Raw genomic sequence first — 6000 nt, 5'->3', positions numbered from 1 at the left:
AATGGTCTTCCCGGAGTTGGCGGTACTAGCACTGGAGGACTAGAAAAATATTGTTTTATCTTATCAAAGGCCACCTGGCATTCCTCATTCTATTCTCCCGGGTTGTGTTTTCAAAGAAACCGAAAGATTAGGTCGCATTGGTTTGTAAGTTGAGCGATGAATCGGGCGATGTAGTTCAACCTCCCTAAAAATCCTCCGACTTCTTTTTGCGTGCGCGGAGGTGGTAACCCTTGAATGGCTTTTATTTTATCTGTATCAACTTCAATGCCTCTTTCGCTAACGATGAAGCCTAGCAATCTTCTCGAGGTAGCCCCAAACGTACATTTAGCCGGATTAAGCCTTAGCTGAAACTTTCTCAGTCTATTGAACAACTTCTTAAGGTTCACTATATGCTCTTCTTCCCCTCAGGATTTAACAATCATATCGTCGATGTAGACCTCTATTTCTTTATGCATCATGTCATGGAATAACGTTACCATAACCCTCTGATATGTTGCCCCAGCATTCTTCAATCCGAACGGCATTACCTTGTAGCAGAATGTTCCCTACATTGTTATGAAAGTAGTTTTCTCCATATCCTCAGGGGCCATATTGATCTGATTATACCCTGAAAATCCATCCGTGAAAGAAAATAATGAATGCTTGGCTGTATTATCCACCAATGTATCGATGTGTGGCAAAGGAAAATTATCTTTAGAACTTGCACGATTCAGGTCACGATAATCCACGTACATTCGTACTTTGTCGTCTTTCTTTGGTACCGGGACTATGTTAGCCACCCACTCTGGATATTTGGAGGCTTGTAGGAAGCCAGCATCAAATTGCTTCTTGACTTCCTCTTTTATCTTTAACAGTATTTCGAGTCTCATTTGTCTTAGCTTTTGTTGAATGGGTTTGCATTCTGGCTTTAATGGGAGCTTATGTACCACTACATCTTCATCCAATCCTAATATATCCTGATATGACCATGCGAATACATCTTTGTACTCGCGGAGCAAAGTAATCAAATTGTGCCTGGTGCCCCCTGAAATAGAAGTCTCAATCTTCACCTCTTGCTTCCTTTCTTCAGTTCCCAAATTTATTGTTTCAATAGATTCTTGATGAGGCAAAATCTGTTTATCCTCTTGTTCCACCATTCTTAGCAAGTCAGAAGATGAGACATAGTCTTCAGCATTTTCTTCGGCTTCGAATTCTCCTAAACAAACAGCCTTCTCAAAATCGATTTTAAGACTTGTAACGGGTTTGTTCATGCGGTTAATATCTGAGCACCTGAAAGTTGAATGGAAAAGGAAACTATAGAGAAGTATCAAAGTATTGGAACCAACAAACGGAATGTTATGACATGGCATGAGGCAAATGTAAGGATAGGCTATGAAATGAGAGAATGATTATGAAATTAGTGATAATACGAAAGATCGTAACAAAATGCATCTTCATTGATGTTCATTTAAATGATAAAAAGCAAATCATAAGCTCTTACAAAAGAATCCCTACTATTACGTAGGGGCACACAAAAAGAATAGTGTTAATATTGAGCATTACTCTGGAGAATATTTAGAAACTACAAGGAGCTCCACAGCAGTCCAATTGTTCAAAACGAATCCAGGAGGACAAGGGCGTATCGTTGTAACATCCTTAATTGCATCACTTCCTTTGTCAATGACATTTATACTGACATTCTGAAGACCCCTTTCAATAATTAACAGTGTGCTTCGTGGATTGTCTTGCTCGGGGTATATCATTCCTGCAAATGTAAATGTTTTTGACAAATGAGGGTACGTTATGGGCTCTCATTCTATTTCTCGGCCTAAGGTTCTTGTGATCCTTCTTTCCTGATCTTTCTTCCATTGTTTTCTTCTTTGACGTATGTCCGGCTAGAACTCCAAACCGTATCGAGCCTTGTGGTGTACTGGCTTTAGAGCCTTGACTATTCCTTACAGATGTCTCCCTAAACCTTTTCTCGCTCGAGCTCCCCTTCTTGCAGTCAATTTGATACCCATCCTGGTATTTCTCGATAGTTTTATCACGGGAATTCTATTTCCCTCATCAACGAATGTGGCATTGACAAATTCAAAGGATCGGAAGGAACACTCTATAGCATCTTTACTCACTTCAATGTATGGTGCGTCGGTAGAAATAGATGCTACAATGTCTTCTTCTCCCTCGACAGTGACCAAACAACCATCCATGATAAATTTCACTTTTTGATGGAGAGAGGACGGAACTGCTCCAGCAAAATGAATCCAAGGTCTTCCTAAGAGGCAATTGTACAATGGTGTAATGTCCATGACTTGAAATTCAACATCGTATATATAAAGACCCACCTCTAGAGGGATCTCAATCATCCCCATGACTTCACGTCTTATCCCATCAAATGCCCTTACTGTGGAATGACAGGGCCTTAAATAGGACAGATCCATTAGAATTCTGGAAAGCGTGGCCAAGGGCACGACGTTGAGTGCCGACCCATTGTCGATGAACACGTTCGGTATTATGTAACCCTTGCAGCGGGTTGTGATATGCAATGCTTTCACGGAGTGTAATGAACCGAAAGTTACGGTATCGGAAATTGAGTCTTGAGTACTGTTTCCATGAAATTAATTCATGAATATTTATTAAAAATATTTATGAATTATAGTTGAATGGTTATTTAGTGTTTAATTAAGTGAAGTAGCTTGAATTTAGTTTAAAAGACTAAATTGCATACGGTATAAAAGTTTAATTATAAATTAAAGATTAGTAAAGGGACTAATCTAGCAATTAGACCTTAAGTGCCATGTGTGTGAATGTATGATATAACATGTGTAATAGTTGGTAAATATATTAAATGTGTTAAAGTAGTTTTTCTTATAGATTAAGTTATTTTATTAGAATAATATTATATTATTAATATTATTATATTGAATATAGATTTATGAATAAGTTAAAAAAAAGAAAGAAAGAAAGAAAGATAGATAGAGAGAGTTACAGAGAGTAAACGTGAGAAAGAAAGAAAGAAAGAAAGAAAGAAAGAAAGAAATAGAAAAGGGAAATTTGAGGATTAAGGCCCTAAAGCTTGATTGGTAAGATGTTTTAGCTTATTTTCTTATAATTTTTATGTTTATGGATGCCTAATTCAAAGTTCTACATGTATGAGGTTAAAATGAAGAAAAATAGAAAATTTTTAGATATTGATTTAGTTGAATAAATTGAGGTTTTATGGGTTAAATTGATAGAAATTGAAGTTAGAAGTGAAAATTGAGTGATTTATTAAAAGAATTCTAAGTTAGGTTTAAATAGGGATTAAGTTGAATAGAGCTCAAAATTTATGTTTTATAATGAATTTTATGAGTTAGAAATTGTTAATGAGTTGATTAAAAGAGAATATGAAGCTTAAGTTAAAGAAAAAAGATTAGTAATGGAAAAAGGACAAAATTGGAACTTTTGTAAAAGTTTGATAGAAAGTGAAAATGTGTTTTATGAATTAGTATATTGATGATTTTTAATTGTATGATTGTTAGTAGCAAACGTAGCACCGGATACATCATCAAAGAAGGGAAAAGAGAAAGTGAACGAAGATATCGATTAAATTCGATAAATAGTGGTTTGTATTTCTATAAACCGAGCTTAATCGTTATTGCTATATTTGATATTTATATTGTATGAAAATGTGAATAAGGTAAGTATTTTTATCATATTGAAATGAATGTGATTTTGAATACCCTATTAACAGTGTCGGGCTAGTCGGATATAGTTGACATGTCATAGGAATTGGAAGTATTGGGATATTCCGACATTGAGTCGATGAGACACTATGTGTCGACTCTTTGTTAAAGTTCGGATTTGTTCGATGAAGTACTTTGTGTACTATAATGTTAAAGTTTCGGATTTGTTCCGATGAAACACTATGTGCTTATCCCAGAGTGTGGGTTGGATCCGTGTATCCGTTAGTGTCCGAGCTATGTTAATAAGGATAAATAAAGTAAAGATTATTAAAGTACTGATTGATATTGAATAATAGCAATAATGTGTTTGAATTACCGTGTTTTAAAGTTGATTAAGCTATTGTTTATAGAAATACCACTAAGAGTATTCTCAGCATACGGTTTGTTTCCGTGCGTAGGCTAGGTACGAAAGTATAAGGACTCAGCATACAAGCCGATCCCCGAACTCAAATTGGTGAAGTTTCTATCTTCTTGGAAAATGGCATTGTACCTAGGATGTCTTTTGGTCATTTTGAAAGTATCTAAGTTGTTAAGTGATATTTTGGTATGTTTTGCAAATGTTACCAAAACCTTAAGTATGGTATGTTTTGATATGTTAGTGAAGAGTAATAAGAGGAAGTGTTGGTAAATATTGTAGAGAGAAGAAATGAAGATGTTATAAACTTAGTTATCAACATTTTATACTAAAACAGATTTGGACAGTAACAATAGTCCAACTTTGAAAATATACCAAAAATAGTATAAAGTGAATTAGATGATGAATAAAATATGTAATTGAAGCTTAATGAATCTATTTTTATATGAAAGAAACAAAATAGGTAAAAGAGTTGTATTTTATGAGATATTTATGTTTTGGTGAAATAGGGTTAGAGCAATTTCTAGATTCCCTATTTTGACTTTAGAAATTCAGTATAAATTGTGTATTAAGAATTAGGACTCAAAATTTATATTTATGGATTCCTTATTGAGTCTATTTTTAATTGAAATAAATGGAATAGTCATTGGATTTCTATACAGGAAGAAATTTGATTCGAAGTGCACAAGGGTCAGAGTAGCCAAACCCTGAAATAGGGGAGAATTTTTCTAATAAACTGTACTAATTGGCCTGACCAAAAAATTCTAGAAAAAAATTAGTAAGTAGATATATGAGTCTAGTTTCAGGAAAAATTTACGGAATTGGATTTTGAGTTTCGTAACTTAAGATATGATTTTTTTAGCAACTGTGACGCAGATGGATAATTTACTATGAAAACTGTTTAAGTGCTAAGATAAGTTTTGTAATGTCTCCTGCTTGACTCCGACAACGGTCTCGGGTAGGGGGACGTTACAATATTGATTGGTATCAGAGCTAATTAGGTTTAGTTAGTTTTAGGACTAAATCGAATGTCAATGTGAATCTAGAGGTACATGCCATTACTGAGTCAAATTTGAGTTGGGATTGGATGCTGATATGTTTGTTGAATATTTTTGTTTTATAGCATTAAGAATGTCTGATAAAAGCATTGAGGATACTGATCAAGAGATGTATAGTGAAGATGATGAACCGTATAATGTGAATGAATCGGAGTCTGCAACTCCAAGTGTGAATCCAGTAGGAAATCAACCGAATGTTGGAAGTGATAATACTGAAGTCTTTAGAATAATCGCCGGTGCCCTTCAAAAAGCGGTAGGAACTATGTTTCCTACGTCCTCTATCCCTACTACCCAAAGAGCTCCAATTAAAGAATTGAGAAAATATGGAGCTACAGAATTTTTGGGTGCAAAGGGAATTGATTTGACTACTGCTGAAAATTGGTTAAAGACTACAAAGAGAGTTCTGAAGCAACTTGAATGTACACCACAAGAAAGCTTAGTGTGTGTTGTCTCATTACTACAAGAGGAAGCTTTAGTATGGTGGGAATCAGTGATTCAGAATGTACTTGAGGAACAGATAAGTTGGGACTTCTTTCAAAAAAGAGTTTCAAAATAAGTATTTGAGAGAAATGTACATAGAGGACAAAAGACAAGAGTTCTTATGCTTCCTCCTCGTCCACAGGCTTTTTAGCTTCTTGTTCAGGCACAGTTTCATGCTCATCTTCGGTCACATGCATTGGTACTTTTCTTTTTTGTTTCAAGTCACTATTCTTCTTTGCCAGCTAGACTTCTTTAGAATAGCACCGCCCACTGCGGGTAAAATGGCCTACCTCCCCAATATCTCCAGTTGTGGCTTCGGACTTTTCAACTTCAGGTGTGGCGATGTTGACATCATATTTCTACGGTACCGCCTTTTCGTCCTTGTAAGGGAAAAGAGATGGTA

This window comes from Gossypium arboreum, chromosome 4 (genome assembly GCF_025698485.1).
Source record: "Gossypium arboreum isolate Shixiya-1 chromosome 4, ASM2569848v2, whole genome shotgun sequence".
NCBI lineage: Eukaryota > Viridiplantae > Streptophyta > Magnoliopsida > Malvales > Malvaceae > Gossypium > Gossypium arboreum.
The sequence above is the reverse complement of the archived record's forward strand: the minus strand, read 5'-3'. Positions refer to the sequence as shown.